At 38.6% G+C, this 20,053-nt stretch overlaps 1 long non-coding RNA gene across 1 annotated transcript in view; it reads left to right on the forward strand.

Annotated features, from left to right (window-relative positions):
- LOC101674398 overlaps positions 1-8,468 on the forward strand; it is a 77,404-nt gene extending 68,936 nt beyond the window's left edge. The window contains exon 3 of the long non-coding RNA XR_200816.3: positions 7,877-8,468. This is a non-coding gene — a long non-coding RNA (uncharacterized LOC101674398). The remainder of the gene's footprint in view (positions 1-7,876) is intronic.
- The last annotated feature ends 11,585 nt before the right edge of the window (positions 8,469-20,053 follow it).

A 20,053-nucleotide genomic window follows, 5' to 3' on the forward strand; every position in this document is an offset into this window, starting at 1 on the left:
ATCTCTTATTATAGTGTTTGGCTTGAAATCTAATTTATCTGATATGAGGATTGCCACCCCACCTTTCTTTTGATGTCCATTAGCATGGTAAATTGTTTTCCATTCCCTCACTTTTAATCTGGAGGCGTCTTTGGGTCTACAATGAGTTTCTTGTAGACAGCATATTGATGGGTCTTGTTTTTTTTTATCCATTCTGATACCCTGTGTATCATTTATTGCATTTACATTCAGGGTAACTATTAAAAGATATGAATTTAGTGCCATTGTATTGCCTGTAGAATGACTGTTACTGTATATTGCCTCTGTTCCTTTCTGGTCTACTACTTTTAGGCTCTCTCTTTGCTTAGAGGACCCCTTTCAGTATTTCCTGTAGGACTGGTTTGGTGTTTGCAGATTCTTTTAATTTTTGTTTGTCCTGGAAGCTTCTTATCTCCCCTTCTATTTTCAATGATAGCCTAGCTGGATATAGTATTCTTGGCTGCATATTTTTCTCATTTAGTGCTCTAAATATATCATGCCAGCCCTTTCTGGCCTGCCAGGTCTCTGCAGATAAGTCTGCTGCCAATCTAATATTTATACCATTGTATGTTACAGGACTTCTTCTCCTGAGCTGCTTTCAAGATTTTCTCTGTGTCACTAAGACTAGTAAGTTTTACTATTAGATGACAGGGTCTGGACTTATTTTTATTGATTTTGAGGGGGAGTTCTCTGTGCCTTCTGAATTTTGATGCTTTTCCCCTTTGCCATATTAGGGAAATTTGCTATTATAATTTGCTCCAATATACCTTCTGCCCCTGTCTCTTTTTGTTCTTCTTCTGGAATCCCAATTATTCTAATACTGTTTCATCTTATGGTATCAATTATCTCTTGAATTCTCCCCTTGTGGTCCAGTAGTGTTTTTGTCTCTCTTCTACTCAGCTTCTGTATTCCCCATTACTTGGTCTTCTATATAGCCAATTCTCTCTTCTGCTTCATTTATCCTAGCAGTAAGAGCCTCCATTCTGATTGCACCTCGTTAATAGCTTTTTAAATTTCAACTTGGTTAGATTTTAGTTCTTTTATTTCTCCAGAAAGGGATTTTATTTCTCCAGAAAGAGTTTCTCTCATATCTTCCATTCCTTTTTTGAGCCCAGCCAGCACCTTAATTATAATCATTATGAACTCTAGATCTAACATATCACCAATGTCTGACCTTGATTAGGTCCCTAGCCATCGGTACTGCCTCTTGTTCTTTTTTTGTTGTTGTGAGTTTTTCCACCTTGTCATGTTATCCAGATAAGAATAAATGAACAAAAGGATAAAATACTAAAAGGGTGGCAAAGACCCCATAAAAATGTATGCTAGCCAAATCAGAAGAGACCCAAAACCAGAAGGAGAAGAAAGGGGGGGAAAATAATTATATATATTATATATATATATAATATTTTATTATATATATATTAGACTGGTGAATAAAACAGAGCCACCCACTTGATTTTGGGTATATTCTAGTCTCTTAGAAGAAAGTACTTCCCAAAATTTTAAAGAAAGAAAAACATATATATACAAAAATAAGGGTAAACACAATGAAGGGATGGAATATGACTGTAAAGATGAAAAATTTTTAAAAAATTCTAAAAAGGAATTGATAAGTTGGTTGGAAAAAGAAAAAAAAGAGAGAATGTGCTCAGGCTGGAGACTAGAATAAAGCCATATGCTAGATTTAGGGTATATTTTGATCTCTCAGAAAAAATTATATCCCAAAATTTTAAAGAAAAAAACACTATACATATACAAAAAATAAGGTTAGATACAATTAAGGGATAAAATAGGAGTATAACAATGAAGGTTAAAAAAGATATTTTTTAAAGAAAGGTACTGTTAAGATAAACTAGTAAAAAATGTTAAAAGAGGAAAGAGGAAAAGCTAAAAAAAATAGAATAGGGAAAAAAGTTAAAAAATATTTAACTTTGCAAGACTAAAGGATCGTGGGGAATAGTCATGAATTCGATGCGTTGCTTTTGCCTTGCTCTGGAGTTCTGCTGTTCTTGATTGGTGAGCTTGGTCTTCATTGGATGTTCTTGCCGATCTTCTGGGGGAGGAGCCCCTTGCAGTGATTCTCAAATGTCTTTGCCCGAGGTGGAATTGCATCACCCTTGCCAGGGACCCGGCTGAGCAATCTGCTCGGGTTCGCTCTTGGGAGCTTTTGTTCCCGATTGCTTTTTGTACTGCTTTGGAGGATGGGAATGAAAATAGCAGCCTCCCAGTCTCCAGCCCACAGTTGCTGAGAGCTCAGGGCCCCACTCCTCAGTGTGCCCTCATAGAAAAGCATTCAATCACTCCTGTCTCCCTGATCTCCGGCCGTGCTCTGTGCTCACCTGGCCTGTGACCAGGTGTTTCTATCTGGCACATGGCCCCGTTTGGAGTCTCCAAATGGAGCAGATTCCTGCCGTGCATTCCTGCACCGCTTCTCCTGGAGGAGGAAGGAGGGGTCTCTCTGGATTTGCCACTTGAGTCCCTGCTCAAAGAGCAATGGCTTGACTGTGCCTTGGATCATGGTTTAATGTAACCTCAAGTTGAGAGCTCACCCTTTGGCTCCATCTCTATAGCCAGCTTCCCCACTCCAATACCTGGGAGCTCTGCCACACTCAGACACCCCCAATCTTTCTGTGACCTTGCAGGGCCTGAGACCACACTGTCCCCACAAGGGGTCCCCCCCCCTTTGCCTGTGGAGTGATGGCCCTCAGTGGAGCAGACTTCTAAAAGTTCTGATTTTGTGCTTCCCTGCTCCACTGCTTGCCAGGAGTGGCGGTCTATCTTCCCGTTGTTTCAGATTCACTTCTCCGCGTGTCGTACCTTTAGGAAAGTGTTTGATTTTCCCTTCCTAGAATTACTGCTCTTCTCTAACTCCTGTTGAGTTTGTAGGTGTTCAGAATGGTTTGATAACTATCTAGCTGAACTTCTGGGACCTGATGTCATTTCAGTCTGCTACTCCTCCGCCTTCCTGTTGGAAGTATTTTTATTTGGAATTCATTATCCTTGCTGGCAATTGGTCCATTCAAATTTTCTATTTCCTCCTGCTTCAGTTTTGATAGGTTATATGTTTCTAGGAATTTATCCACTTCCTCTAGGTTGTCCAATTTTCTGAAATATAATTTTTTATAATATTCTATTCAATTGTTAATATTTCTGTGGTGCTGGCTATTACTTCTCTTTTATTTGTGATTTTGCTTGAGTCTTTTCTCTCTCTCTCTCTCTCTCTCTCTCTCTTCTTCTCTTTGGATGAATCTGGCTAAAGGTTTATCAATTTTATTTATTTTGTTTTCAGAGAAACAGCTCCCGGTTTCATTCATCTATTCTATTGTTTGTTTTTCAGTTTCTATATCATTTATTTCTGCTCTAATCGTTATTATTTCTTTCCTTCACATGGTGAGTTTTGTTCTTCTTTTTCTAGCTCCTTTAGGTTTAAGGTTAGGTAGGTTATTTGAGATTTTGTTTCTTCCTAAGGTAGGCCTGTATTGCTGTAAACTTCCCTCTTAGAACTTAGATGCTTTTGCTGCATCCTAAATATTTTGGACTGTTGTGCTATCATTTTTGTTTGTCTCTGTGCAATATTTTACTTTTTCTTTGATTTCTTATTTGACCCATTCATTGTTTAGTAGCTTGTTATTTAACCTCTGTGTATTTATGCTCTTTCCAGATATTTTCTTGTGGTTGTTTTCTAGTTTCATAGCATTGTGGTCAGAGAAGATGCATGGTATGACTTCAGTCCTTTTGAATTTCTTGAGAATTGTTTTGTGGTCTAATACATGATCTGTTCTGGAGAATGTTCTGAGTATTGTGCTGCTTTAGGATAGAATATTCTAAATATATCTATCAAACCCATCCAGTCCAGTGTGTCATTGAAAGCCACCATTTCTTTGTTGATTTTCTGTTTGGATGATCTATTGATATAAGGGATGGGGGAGTGTTAAAGTCCCCTACTGTTATTGTATTACTATCAGTTAGTTACTTTATGTTTGTTATTTTTTTTTACTAATTATTTTTATTAACATGTAATGTGTTATTTGCCCCAGGGGTACAGGTCTGTGAATCATCAGGCATACACATTTCACAGCACTCACCTTATCTTTATGTTTGTTATTAACTGTCTTATATATTTGGGTGCTCTCCTGTTGGGTGCACAATTATTTACAATTGTTACATATTCTGGTTGAATTATCCCCCTTATTATTATATGTTGTCCTTCTTTGTCTCTTGTTATAGTCTATTTTGTGTGTTGTAAGTATGGCTACCCTGGCTTTCTTTTGACATCCAGTTGCATGATAAATATTTTTCTATCACCTCACTTTCAATCTGTAGGCATCTTTAGATCTGAAATGAGTGTGCTGTAGGCAGCATATAACTGGGTCTTTTTTTTTTTAATCCATTCTGTCACCCTGTGTCTCTTGATTGGAGTTTTAGTCCATTTACATTCAAAGTAATTATTGGTACATATGTATTTATTGCCATTTTGTTACTTGTTTTGTGATTGTTTTTATAATGTTTCTCTGATGTTCTCTTGCTATCTTTTAGAGTTTGCTGCCTTTCTTTAATGATATATTTGGATTTTTTTTTTTTTTAAGATTTTGAGAGAGAGAGAGAGAGCATCAGAGGAGGGAGTGTCAGAGGGAGAATCAGGTTCCCCACTGAACAGTGAGATTCACACTGGGTGCCCTGTATCATTACCTGATCACATTGGGACTCCAGGATCATTACCTGAGCTGAAGGCAGTCACCCAACCAACTGAACCACCCAGGCACCCCTATATATTAGGATTTCTTTCTCTTTTTTCTTTACCTATATATATATATTTTAAATATATTTCTTTACATATATATTTCTTTATATATATATATATATATTACTTTGTTTGTGGTGACCATTAGGTTTGTAAATAACATTTTCTGTATGTAGCAGTCAATATTAAGTCAATGATCCTGTAATTTCGAACTCATTCTTCATGCCACTTCCCCATAAGTTTAGGTATATGGTGTGATATTTTACATGCTTTTTTTTTTTGGTGAATCATATGACTGATTTATACAGATCTACTTATTTTTACTGCTTTTGTATTTCCCGCTTTTCATACTTTTACTTATCATCTTTCCTTTTCACTCAAAGAGTCCCCTTTAACATTTCATGTAGTGCTGGTTTAGTGGTAAACAAAACTAAACTCCTTTAGCTTTTGTTTGTCTGAGAAACTCTATACCTCTCCCTCTGTTCTGAATGATAGCCTTGCTGGATAGAGTATTCTGGGCTGCAGATTTTTCCCTTTCAGCACTTTAAATTTATCATGCCATTCCTTAAGCCATCAGTTTTTGGTACTTCATTACCACAGCCCTGGAAAATGAATACACCATTATTCTGGAGGTTCCAGTCTAAGAGATGTCTGTTACTCCTGGGAAGCCAAGGCTTGAGTTACTTCAGGAGTACTTAGGCTCAAAGCATTTAGAGACTAACATGAGACAGATGGCCATGCAGGTGGATAGGGAAGAGGACAGCCCTGCAGGCTCCTTCATTCCCCTTGGTCCACAGCAGATCCTTCCTGGACTATCTGAAGGCAGGTGCGGGTGGTGAAGGGTGGGTTCATCCAGCCTTACCTCACTCTCCCCTCCCTGTCCCAGTTGTCACTACCAACTGCCCCAGTAATCGATGTATATGTTTTCAAACAAAGTTTAACTAAAAGAGTTTTGAAAATATCACAGCCATCAGCATACCATTTGGAAATATAACCACTTGAGATGATCGAGAAGGAGCCTATAGATTTGGGCCAAGTGGTTAAAAGCCATTTGTCCCAGGCCATGACCCCTTTAACATCTCTTGAGGTTGCCTTCCAGGCATCCTTACTCTCCCTGCTCTTTCCTATAGTCTGAGACCATTTCCCCCAATGCTGCAATTCTGACTTCCACACTGTGGTTTACCAATCTGGCTCTGTGTATATTACAAAGTAGCTTTCCTTTCCCAGCCAACTCTAAACTGTTAATACATTAAATCAATGGGAACGTTCACCCCATTGAACATCTGGATGTGGAGAACAGATTTAGTTGGAGTAGGGAAAGAAAAAAAGCCAGATTACCTCTCCAAAGGCTGGGCTCATTCCATGTCTGGTTGCAGGTTTGGGTTTCCAGGTATGCTAAGAAGCTGTGGCTCCTCTGGCTGTGTCAGTAGAAGGACTTCAGGATTCTGATGGCTACCTAGCACAACCAATTTGCTCTCTCGAATAATCTGATTCCATTATAAAATAAAGACATAGCAACAAACTAAAATAGCTAAAGTGGATGCATTTGAAAAAAAAAAACACAGCAAAATGGCAATTATGGTTTTCTCTAAAGAGTAGAATTAGGAGTGATTTTTACTTCTTTTTTTGTACCTTTCCGAATTTTATGTCTTTTTATTTTTTAACAGTAATAAGTTTTAGTTTAGATCCAGACAAGTAAAGCTGTCTCACGTTTGAAGGCAACCACCACCACTCAATGCAGAGAGTAGGTAATATGCTGATTTAGCCTAGCTAAAGAGAAAATTTCCAGGGCGCCTGGGTGGCTCAGTGGATTAAGCCTTTGCCTTCAGCTCAGGTCATGATCTCAGAGTCCTGGGTTTGAGCCCTACATTAGGCTCTCTGCTCAGCAGGGAGCCTGCTCCCCCAACCCTGCCTAGGCTCCCTAACATCCTGCCTTCTGCCTACTTGTGATCTCTATCTCTCTGTCAAATAAATAAAATCTTAAAAAAAAAAAGAAAATTTCTTGATTATACAGTAAATAAAAACAAAACAGAAAAGCAGCTATTAATGTGCCTATTTACCAGCATTGGTTATTAAAACTCTGGGTTCATTACAAGGCTACGCAATTTAAACTTAACATGGATGTATTTAAAAGATACTAAATGGCTTCAAGAAATAGAACATCTGGGGCACCTGGGTGGCTCAGTGGGTTAAAGCCTCTGCCTTCGGCTCAGGTCATGATCCCAGGGTCCTGGGATGAGCCCTACATTAGGCTCTCTGCTCAGCAGGGAGCCTGCTTCCTCCTCTCTCTCTCTCTGCCTGCCTCTCAGCCTACTTGTGATCTCTGTCTGTCAAATAAATAAATAAAATCTTAAAAAAAAAAAGAAATAGAGTAATAGAGTAAAATAGAGTAAAAATAGCTTAGACAGTAGAGGTCTATTTTTCCCTTATAACTAGAATTTATACATAGCTCTAGGTTTAACTTCTTTGTGATTCTTTTGGCCTCGCCTCATGGTCACAATATGGCTGCTATAGTTCCAAATATCATGCTGCCAGTAACAAAAGCAGGAAGGAGAAAGTTTCTATTTTATTAAAGAAGAAAATCTTTTCAGTTTTCTCAGGGCATTCCTCTCAGGTCCCATTGGCCCAGTTAACTTGCTTACTCATTCCGGCAGCGAGGGATGCTAGGAAACGGAATATCTGATTTCTTCAGTATGTAGTGGAAAGGAAGGAGTCTCTTTCCACTAAGAGGCACTATGAGCGCATGGCTGTGGACTAGGCAACCAGGATTATCTGCCACAGTAGAGAACTTGGAGGAAGTCCAGAGAAAAATATATTCAAAATTAATCCTTTACAAAAACCTTCATAATAATCTAAGATTTCTTAGCCTGAAGAAAAGAAAGCTAGCCATCGGGTTAATAACTTACTTTGAAAGTATGACATTTTTATACCACAGATAGTGGTATACATCTATCATATACAAAGCACTGTTGTAGGTGCTTTTAAAAATGTGAGTGTCATGGAGGAAGGAAAAATATCTACTACGTGCTAAGTGTAAGTCGGGCACTTTGGCAGATGATTTAAATATATCATTTCTTTTACTACCTTAAGGGAGGATTTACTGAGTTTATTTTGCAGATGAGGAAGTGGAAATCTCATGGAATCAGACCATTTTTGCCAGCCTTCTCTCCTGACCCTTTCACCCTGCGCCAGTCCCGTACTGAGCAGTGCACCTTCTTGGGAACCGCTTGGCCAGATTACACAGGTGTACACAGAATATGACTCAGCCAAACGGTGCGTTTATGCATTGGTAAAAGACAGTGGAGGTAAATATGGTGATCTCAAAGCTGATTAGGTACTATTTATTTTCATCTTACATTTACTTAATCTTAACAGTGTTTTGAAAGATGAGAATGCTTTTGAAAGTTTTAGTAGAGATCCAAGCTAGATTCAAGAGGAGTGTGTTTGGCTAATTATAAATAGTTTCTTTCCATATTTATGTTGTTTTGGTGGTTTGAAAAAAGAATTGTGTATCTGTTATATATATTATGTTCATTATATTTATGTTATATACTATATACTATATATATATATTATGTTTTTGTTCAACATAATACTGGAAGACCTGGCCACAGCAGTCATGTTACAAAAAGATATACAAGGCATCCTGGGGTGCTTTGGTGGCTCAGTGAGTTAAGTGTCCGGCTCTTGGTTTCAGCTCAGGTCATGATCTCATGGTTGTGGGAATGAGCCCCATGTTGGACTTTGTGCTCAAATTCTCCCTCGCTCTCCCTCTCTTTACAGCTTGTACATGCATTCTCTCTCTCTCAAATAAATAAATAAAACCTTTAAAACATGCAATAAAGTTAATAAGGATTTTAAGAATTTTAAAGACTTTTTTGTTGCTGTTTTCTAATTCCCAATTCTATGTATAGATCTGTTCTCCTCTCTCTGAAAGCTTTCAGAAGTGTAGCTCTATCCCTTGTGATCTAAAACTTTGTGATGTTCTTCGTTGGTATGGAACATATTTTTTTTTAAGATTTTTTTTATTTGACAGACAGAGATCACAAGTAGGCAGAGAGGCAGGCAGAGAGAGGGGGAAGCAGGCTCCCTGGTAAGCAGGAAGCCCGATGTGGGACTCGATCCCAGGACCCTGGGATCATCACCTGAGCTGAAGGCAGAGGCTTTAACCCACTTAGCCACCCAGGCATCCCTGGAACATATTTTTTATCCATTACACTTCACACTCTACAGCCTCTTCCACCATAAATTTTCATTCTTTATTTCTGGAAATATTTCTCATTAAGTCTTCAATAACTTTTCCTTTTTAATTTCTATCTTTCTAGAATGTCTAAGTCTCCTGTCTGATCCTCTCATTTTCTTCTTTCTATCCAATTTTCCATCTCAAATTGTCTTTTTGTTCTAATTTCTAGAAGACATCTCCACTTTATTCTTCAACCATTCTATTGATTTTTATACATCAGCTATTATATTTATAATTTAAGTATAGTAATCTGACCCTCTTTTGGATGGAATAATTCTCCCAAATCTCTGCGTATGATAATGATCTGAAGTCTTCTTCTGATGTTGGTATTTAGTGGTTTTCCTTTTTTTGTTTTAAGATTTTGTTTATTTGTCATAGAGAGACAGAGAGAGAGAGAGCACAAACAGGCAGAGTGGCAGGCAGAGGCAGAGAGAGAAGCAGTCTCCCCAGTGAGGAAGGAGCCCTTCCCAGGACCCCGGGAGCATGACCTGAGCCAAAGGCAGCAGCTTAACCCACTGAGCCACCCAGGTGTCCCACCTTTGGGTTTCCTCTTCTTTCCCATCTGTTCTGGTTCTTGTGCTTACTGTTAGGGCTTGTCTCCAAATGCTTATTGATCCTTTGTTTTCTAAACATGTTGACTGAGGGCCTCAAAAACTGATTGGTAGCTATCAAATATAATCAACTTCACAAATTCCTGAGCCTTTCATGGGTAGGGGGGACATGAATTGGTTTCCTTTTTTTATAATTAAAAAAATTTTTTATAAACATATAATGTATTATTAGCCCCAGGGGTACAGGTCTTTGAATTGCCAGGTTTACACACTTCACAGCACTCACCATAGCACATACCCTCCCCAATGTCCATAACCCCACCAACCTCTCCCTACCCCCCTACCCCTGTCAACCCTCAGTTTGTTTTGTGAGATTAAGAGTCCCTTATGGTTTGTCTCCCATCTTGTTTCATTTATTCTTTTCCTACCCCCCAACCCCCAAAGTTGCATCTCCACTTCCTCATATCAGTGAGATCATGATAGTTGTCTTTCTCCGATTGACTTATTTCTCTAAGCATAATACCCTCTAGTTCCATCCACATCGTCACAAATGGCAAGATTTCATCTTTTGATGGCTGCATAGTATATATAAATATATAATATATATATTTATATATAATATATATTATATACCATATATTATTATATATTATAATAATATATAATATTAATTATTATATAATATATTATATATATTATATATATTATATACCACATCTTCTTTATCCATTCATCTCTTGATGGACATCTAGGTTCTTCCTATAGTTTGGCTACTGTGGACATTGCTGCTATAAACATTCGGGTGCACGTGCCCCTTTGGATCACTATGTTTGTATCTTTAGGGTAAATACCCAGTAGTGCAATTGCTGGGTCATATAGGGTTTGGCTTCCTTTTTTATTTATGCCTTACTTCTTCAGCTTTCTCTGGTTTTCCAAGTCAGTTAATACTTGCATATCTGCCATCAGGATTTAAAATGTAAATAATGTCTCTCATCCACTGGAATGTCCAATGGCATTTTCTTTTACCTTTTGGGTGTGTTCTCTTTGTTAGTTTTTTTTTTTTAAGCAATTATTTTGTCATCATTTAATTGTGGTTTCAGGAGGCAACAGAGAAATACTTGCATTTAGTTTATAATGTTTAACCAGAAGTTACATCTAGTATCCTACCTGCTTTTAGTTTACATAGTTGGTCATATTGAAGAATACAATTTACTGTCCTATTCCTTTATGTATTATTATTATTATTATTATTTTTAGAGAGAGAGAGAATAGGGGGAGGGGCAGGAGAAGAGGGAGAGAGATCATCTTAAGCAGGCTCGACATTCAGTGTAGAGCCCAATGCAGGGCTCTGTCTCATGACACTGAGATCATGACCTAAGCTGAAATCAAGACTTGGATGGTCAACTGACTGAGCCACTCAGGTGCCCTGTCTTTTATGTATTATTTTAAAGTATTTTTCCAAGATAAAATGTCACTACTTTTTGAACACTAGGATGATAGTCACATAATTCACTCTTATTTCAAGTATACAATTGTCTTGTCTCTAGCCTCTTTCTCTCTGTCTCTCCCTCACCCAACCATATGTGTGTCCATGTGTGTTTGCATGTGTGTATGACATACCCATCATGGTTCTGGGAAATGCTATTGAACCATTTGAATATAGGCAGAACCAATCATCACACATTTATCTTATGATTTTATGGAAATAATGTTCACAATATTTGAAGAGAAAATGAACTTCATTTAGCATTAGGAAAAAACTGATCTTTTATCTTATTATCAGTTATGTCTGGCAAGGGGTATAAATACTATTGGACTTAGGTACTTTAGAAAACTCTGTATTACTTTTGTTTCCTGCTTGAGCTGCTTTTTATTTATATTAACACTCTAATCAGCTTATCAGTACCTGGTCCTTTCACATTTGATATTCAAGACACACAGAGCCAGCTATTTTTTTTTTAATTTGGGTGTGCACATTCCTTTACTATAAATCCCAGAAGAGCCACTATGTGTGATAGTAAATCATGGTCATGGAAAATATATTGTAGTTTTCAAAAATCATTAAACCCTGTGAAATTCTACTCAGTTAAAAAAAAAAAAAAGGCATAGGTCCTATTTATATTTACCAAACCACCACCAAAAAAACCCAAAAAAACAAAAAAAAAAAAAACAAGAATAGATGCGGCTGCTTCCACTCCTCCACCTCTTTGTTTCCATCACTAACCCATCCTTCCTTGAGCCTGATACTCCTTCCTCCTAACCTGGGGGTTTGATTGCTGTTGACAGGGTGGCCTGTGCTTGCTGCCCTACCCTTGCTCTGCAAAATAATAGAGGGCAAAAGACCTGGGAAAAATAACAAATAATCATCATTTAACTATGAGACATTGTTATCTAGAAAAAGCCATATTCTATACTAAAATCAATTCTGTACACCTTCCCCATCAGTGAAATGGATTCAAAGGCCATTTGGCTGAAATTAAACAATGAGAAGAATAGATGGGATGAAAGTAATAGGAGAACTGGCTCAGGGATGCTTTCCTCATGCAGATGATAAGATTGGCCTGGAGACAAGATACAATAAGGATGGGGAACTTCTCCCGAACAGACAGATGTCTGTGCGAAGTCTCCGTCTTCTAAAAACAGAGCTTTGGTAAATTCTGCCCTTATAATCACTTTCCCTAGAAGCAGGTGGTGGAAGGAGTAGAGAGAATTACAAACTTAGATCAAATTCTAAAGAAAAATGAAGAAATTACAGTGGGAAATGATAGAATTCGGAGTTTCATGCTGAGTGTCAGAATGGGGGAACGGAAAGCGGAGAAGTAATCATACATACACTCCAGACTATAAGAAAGCAGTTTTAAGAAAACACAGAAAGGAAGACAATTAAATGGCCAGGGAGAGGGCGCCTGGGTGGCTCAGTGGGTTAAGCCGCTGCCTTCGGCTCAGGTCATGATCTCAGGGTCCTGGGATCGAGGCCCGCATCGGGCTCTCTGCTCAGCAGGGAGCCTGTTTCCCTCTCTCTCTCTCTGCCTGCCTCTCCATCTACTTGTGATTTCTCTCTGTCAAATAAATAAATAAAATCTTTAAAAAAAAATAAATGGCCGGGGAGAAGGGGATTCTATAAATAAAATTCTTTGCTTTTGACTGGGAATGTTTCTAATGCAGAAGAATCTTCAGTGTATTTGGTGATGTACATAGCCAGTTGTGAGTTTATGTTCTTAAAGAACAGGTACAGAAGTTATTGCCCTTATAATCGTTGAATTCCAGGAAGCTTGGACATAGATTAGTAACTAAGCTGCTTAACTTGAATGTTTTGAGCAGTTATTTAAATGTACTGCCTTTTTCTTTTTTCTTTTTTAGCCACTAAGAATCTGAAATTACCCTCCCACTGTACACAACTAGAAAAGTGGGCAAAATATAGGAAACACCTATTTTTAGATATTAGATATAAGGCAACTGTGGACTTTATCCCTGAGAAAAGAAAAAAGAAGTGATCCCCCCTCCCATTGCCTAGGTTTTCTGTCCTGGGATAATTCTTAGACTATGACACAGAAAAAGTTTGACAATGTTCTGGGATTAGGGCGACAGACATTAGATTTCAGAGAATTAGAATTTATAGGACAAGAGAGGATAGAGCTACACAGAGAAACAACTTCGGAGATTTGCATGAGTTCCCTCATGTTTGAACAAAATACCAATCTGTAACTAAATATGATGAGGTCCCATGAAGCTGGAAAAGAGCAGCTTCCAAGGAAGGAACACTGCTGGGGAGCTGTAAGGTGAATAGTCCGCTTGCCCATACATTCATTAGTAGAGTTTCTTCTATCCAAACTAGAGAGACTTCACTGAACACAAAGGACATTTGGTAGAGATTCCATAAGGAATATACCTTAGAAATGAGACTAAATTAGCTCCAGAAAAAAGCTTTTCTAGACTCACCCTAAGAAGACTTTTCAATAATCTTTAAAGGATCAAACTAACCTGCCAGTAACTTACCTACTGGTCAGAAAATGTTTACCATTTGTTAAGGAATACAATATTCATTCCCAAATAACGTAACACTCACAAGATCCAGTATCCAATAAAAAATTACTAGGGAACAAGACAATGATGTCCACTTTTGACATTTTAACAATATAGTATTTGAAGTCCTAGCCAGAGCAATTAGGCAGAAAAAGAAATAAAAGCCATCCAAATTATAAAGGAAGAAATGAAACTGTCACTGTTTGAATATGACATGATATTATATATGGAAAATCCTAAAGACTTCACCAAAAACTGTTAGAACCAATAAATTCAGTAAAGTTTCAGAATACAAAATCAAAATATAAAAATCTGTTGCATTTTTATACACTGATAGTGAGCTATCAGAAAGAGAAATTAAGAAAGCAATTCCATTTACGATTGCATCAATAAGAATAAATACCTGGGAATAAAATTATTCAAGGAGGTGAAAGAACAACATACCGAAAACCATAAAACATTGGTGAAAGTACCTGAAGATATAAATAAATGCGAAGATACTCTGTGTTAATGAATTGGAAGAATTGATATTGTTAAAATGTTCATACTACGCAGAGCAATCTACAAATTCAGTGCAATCCCTATAAAAACCCCAATGGCAGTTATTTTACAGAAATTGAGGAAATAATCCTCAAATTTGTTTGGAACCACAAAAGATCCCAGATAGACAAAGCAGTCTTGGGAAAGAAGAACCAACCTGGAGGGATCATTCTTTCTGATTTCAAATAATGTTACAAAGCTATAGCAATGAAAATAGTATGGTATTGGCATAAAAACAGACGCATAGATCAATGGAACAGAATGGAGAACCCAGAAATAAATCCATGCATACATGGTCAATTAGTTTATGACAAAGAAGCCAAGAATATGGAAAGTACAGTCTCTTCAATAAGTAGTGTTGGGAAAACTGGACAACCACATGCAAAAGAATAAAATGGGACCACTATATTATGGCCTATGCAAAAATGAGCTCAAAATGGATTAAAGATTTGAAAATAAGCCTTGAAACCATAAAATTCCTAGAAGGAAATAGGCAGTAGGCTCCTTCCATTGGTCCTGCTTATGATTTTTTGGATTTGATCCTACAAACAAAGGCAACAAAAGCAAAAATAAACAAGTAGGATTACCTCAAACTAAAAAGCTTATGCACAGCAAAGGAAACCCACAAAATAAAAAGTCGATTTACCAAACAGGAGCAGATTTTTGCAAATCATATAACAGATAAAGGGTTGATATCCAAAATGTATAAGGAACTCATACAATTCAATAGCTTAACAAATAAATAAATCAGATTAAAAATGGGCAGAGGGGGGCGCCTGGGTGGCTCAGTAGGTTAAGCCCCTGCCTTCGGCTCAGGTCATGATCTCAGAGTCCTGGGATCGAGTCCCGCATCGGGCTCTCTGCTCAGCAGAGAGCCTGCTTCCCTCTCTCTCTCTGCCTGCCTCTCCATCTACTTGTGATTTCTCTCTGTCAAATAAATAAATAAAATCTTTAAAAAAAAAAATGGGCAGAGGATTTGAATAGACATTTTTCCAAAGACATACAGATGGCCAACAGATACATGAAAGGTGCTCAACTCCACTGATCATCAGAAAGTAAAAATCAAAACCACAATGAGAATATCACCTCACACCTCTCACAATGGCTAAAATCAAAACGCAAGACATAACAAGTGTTGGCAAGGATATGGAGAAGAGGGAACCCTTGTGCACTGTTGGTAGAAATGTAACTGGTACAGCCACTATGGAGGAGCCTCAAAAAATTAAAAATAAAAGTACCATATGATCTAGCACCCCTGCTTTTGGCTATTTATCTGAAGAAAACAAAAACACTAATGTGAAAAGATATCTGTGCCCCCATATTCACTGTAGCATTACTTAAAGTAGCTAAGACATGAAAGCCATGTAGGTGTCCACAGATGGACTAATGGATAAAGAAAATGTGAGAGATGTATATATGTATATGTGCATATATATATATAGATGAGATATGTGAGATATATATAATTCAGCCTTAAGAAAAAGACTGAATATATAAATATTTATTGATTTATTCATATAAATATATTCATTAATTTATTTATAAATATAAATATTCATTATAATTTATAAATAAACAAATATATAAATATATAATGGAATATTATTCAGCCTTAAGAAAAAGAATTCTTGATATATACAACAACATGGAGGTCTTTGAGAGAATTATGCTAAGTGAAATAAATCAGACAGAGGGGCACCTTGGCAGCTCAGTCAGTGAAATGTCTGCATTCCACTCAGGTTATGACCTCAGGCTCCTTGCTCAGCAGGGAGCCAGCTTCTCCCTCTCCCTCTGTCTCTCCCTCCCCCCCCAACTTGTGCATTCTCTCTGTCTCTTTTGCTCTCTCAAATAAATAAATAAAACCTTAAAAAAAAAAAAAAGAAAGAAGGCAGGCAGAGGAAGACAAATCCCATATGATCTCACTTATATGTGAAATTTTCAAAACCTCATAGATATGGAGAACAGCTTGGTGTTGCCAGAGTTGGGGGGTGGTGGTGAGTGACGTGAGTGAAAGGTGGTCAGGAGATAGAAACTTTTCTTTATAAAATAAATAATTCCTGGGGATGGACTGTATAACATGGTGACTATAGTTAATAATACTGTATTGTATATTTGAAAGTTGCTGAGAGAATAGATCTTAACAGTTCTCATCACATGAAAAAAATTGTCACTACATAAGGTGACAGATGTTACCTGGACTTATCATTGGTGATCATTTCAAAATGTATACAAATATTGAAGCATTATGTTATACGCCTGAAACTACTATAACATTCTATGTTCATTGTATCTCAATAAAAATAAAGTTCGACACCCCCTTAATTCCTTTCAACTGAACAAAATAGCTTAGGAAAAGGAAACTAAAAATGTGACCTTCTCCCTAGTGTGAAAGTCCTAAGTATCCACAAGTAAATTGTGAGAGAGGAGGATACTGAAAAAGCCTTGAAATACTGCAAGCTGAAGATGCGCGATGAGAAAATAACTCAAGTGTGGCTCCTGACACGTCAGTGCAGAGAGGAATTAATCAGATAAAAAGCTTACCAGAGGCGCCTGGCTGGCCCAGCTGGAAGAGCATGTGATTCTTGATCTCAGGGTCATGAATTCAAGCCCCACGGTTGGGTGTAGAGATTACTAAAAAAAAATACATGAACTTAAGAAAAAGTAAAAAAGCCTTAACAAACTTCAGAGGAAGGAACCAACAGTCTGGAGAGAGAATTAAATGAGTCCTTTCACAGAGGGTTCAAGGGACAGTGATGTAATAGCTAGTTCGGACATTCCTGTTGTGTGGCAGTTTCATAACTTGGCCACAAATTCTCTGGCATTCGTTTTATCTGTGCTTGTGACTCCTTCAGTCAGTATCATACAGTAGAAGTAACACTGTGTTTTTTGATCACTGGAACACTCGTTCTTGGAGCCCTCAGTGGGCATGTAAGAAGTCTGTCTTCCCCGAGGCTGCCGTCTGAATGGGAAGCACAGGTCACACGGAGAGGCCACATGTAGTTGTGGTCGACAGTGCCATCTGAGCATGTATCAGCCGTTTAGCCCAAGCACAAAACAACGTGAGTGAAGAAGCCATCTCGGAAGTGGGTCCTCTGGCTCAGCGGTTGACCAGCACCCAGCCGTTTGCGTCATTCCGAGCTGAGGACCCAGACATCAGGGAGCAGAGAAGAGCCATCCCCCGCTATGCCCTTTCTGAATTTCTGACCTCCATAATCCATGAGTTCGTAAAAACTTTTGTTTTACAGGTGTGCCTGGCCGGCTCAGTTGGTAGAGCATGTGACTCTTGATCTTGGGGTCATGAGTTCAAGCCCCATATTGGACATAGAGTCTACTTTAAAAAATTTTTTTTTTCTTGTTTCATTTTTTTCCTCTCTTCCCCTATGATCTGCTGCCTTTTTCTCAAATGAAACAAGAAGAAAGCAGGGAGGAAGACAAACCATAAGAGACTCATAATCTTAGGAAACAAACTGAGGGTTGCTGGAGTGGAGCGGGGAAGGAGGGATGGGTAGCTGGAGTGTAGACATTGGAGTGGGTAGGTGCTATGGTGAGCACTGTGAATTATGTAAGACTGAGGAATCACAGACCTGTACCTCTGAAACAAATAATACATTATATGTTAATTTAAAAAATTAATTAAAAAGGTTTTTTTTTGTTTTACACCACTAAAGTTTGGGTGAGTTGTTAGGCAACAGATGATCTGTGTTCAGAAGAACTGTGTTCCCCCCAAATGTATATGCTGAAGCCTCTGTCCCTCAGAATGTGACTGTATTTCAAGATGGGACTTTTACAGGTAAATTAAAATGAGGCCATTAAATGGGCCCTAATCTAATCCAGTTGGTGTCTTTATAAAAAAGAAGGGATTAGGACACACAGAGAGACATCAGGGCTGTGCAGACATGGAGGAAAGGCCATATGAGGACACAGCCAGAAGGAGGAGATCATTTGCAAGCCAAGGAAAGAAACGTCAAAAGAAACCAGACCTGCTGACACCCTGTTCTTGGACTTCTGGCCTGCAGAGCTATGAGAAAATAAATTTCTGTTGTTTAAGTCACCTGTCTGTGGTACTTTGTTATTGAAGTTCTGGCAAACTCAAGAAAAATCTTTCTTTCCCCACCCCTATTCCCACCTGATTCTGTCAAATCATTGAGTGAACCTCAGACTCCTCTCTCTTTTTTTGTGCTAAGCAACCCTCATTTTTAACTTAAAGTCCAGACCTGGACTCCTGCTCAAACCCAAGGGAATGCCATCCTCTTTGCAGAAATTGGATCTGAGATTTGGGGAGAACTTGGGGATCTCTCCAATGTGGGCTCACAGGGCAGATAGGGCCAGTCTGCAAAGGCCAGCTGATAGACCAGATGCCCAGAAATGAGCAGGTAAAAAGGTAGGGAAAATTGTTAAAGATTTCCTTTTTCCAGTCTAACAGAACTTTGTTGAGGCCCAGCTATATTTCATATATTCTGAGAGATGGTCTGGTATTCTTATTGTAGACTCTACATTTTGATCTTGGGGTCATGAGTTAGGTTAGCTCAAGCTGGATTCTATGACTTGCAACCGAAGTCCTAAATAACTCAAGTGTCAGGTTGGGTCCACCAACAATGGATATTTGTGGGGGTGGGGCCTAGACAGAGGAACTTGGTTGGATTCCCGACCCCAGCTCTCACTCCTGGCACACCCAGAAATAACTGGAAAGACCTTTGGTGAGGTCAGGAGCAAGGGGGGCAAGATGAATCAGGGAAATCTGAGTTACTACTATAAATGTGATCTCATTTGTACTCAGCCTTGAGTAGAAATTTGAGTTACGGAGAAATAAATCCAAAAGAATGACAGAAACTTGTGACAAAAGTGCCAGGCAGGCCAAAACCCAGAATGAACTGGGGCTTTAAAAAGTGCTAAAGAAAAAAAATCACTCCAGAAACACAAGAAAAATCGAATCTGCTGGCAGTGTGTTTTGAGATGGCTGGCCAGGATAAAAAAAAAAAAAAAAAAAAAAAAAATATATATATATATATATATATATATATATATATATATATATATATAATAATAATAACAAAATAAAACAAAAACAGTCTTTCAGGAAGAAGCTGTATGAGCCAAAAAGGAAGAAGCTCAGGGTAGGCCTGTGACCCAGCTGTTCGCAAGAGAGGAAAAGGAGGCATCCATTCCATGCTTGTTCCTTTCTTATCGATTCTGACATAAGCCTGGTCTCTAAGCAGACCGGGAACCCACGATGCATGAGAGAAGAAGAAGAGATGCTGGAAAACTGGCCTAGGGAGGAACTAGGGGGTCATTACCCCAGCCAGAAGCTCAGTTATAGCCAGTGACCCAGAAGCTTCTTGTTCTTTTGCAACGTCACATATACCCTGATAGAGAAGCAGATCGATCCTGATAGGCACATGAGCCCTGATAGCAACATATATCCTAACAGCAACAACATATATGGTAAACTGTGCCCCAGGGGAGGATTATACTTCCCTATAGCACTGATCTCAGGCCGGTCCATGAAATGTCCTTTGGCCGACGAAGTGTCAGCAGAAGTGGCATGTGTCATTTCCAGACAGTCACTTTTAGACCCAGTGTGTGGTTTGCCATTTCTCCTTTTTCTCGGCCATGAGACTGGGCATGTTCCAGATGGAGGCTCTTCTCTCAGTGTCCCAGGGCAAAATCAGTATGAGCAGAGCTTACTGGTTCATCATGAACATGAAGTGTGATGAGAAATAATAAGTCTTCGTGTTAGCCATGGTGATTTGGGAGGCCCTTTGTTACTGCAGCACAGCCTGGCTTCTCTTTACTCTTACAACCTGCAAGGTCAGTAGCGCTGGGGATGAGACAGGAGCATATATCTGGTCACCCAGGACAAGCTGCAAGCTCCAGAGGATGGCACTGGAAGAGCATTAAAGGAAGACCCAGGGCAATCTGCCAGAAGCTCAGGGCCAA

Source organism: Mustela putorius, unplaced genomic scaffold (assembly GCF_011764305.1).
Source record: "Mustela putorius furo isolate JIRA1106 unplaced genomic scaffold, ASM1176430v1.1 tig00000854_pilon_pilon_pilon, whole genome shotgun sequence".
NCBI classification, from domain to species: Eukaryota; Metazoa; Chordata; class Mammalia; order Carnivora; family Mustelidae; genus Mustela; species Mustela putorius.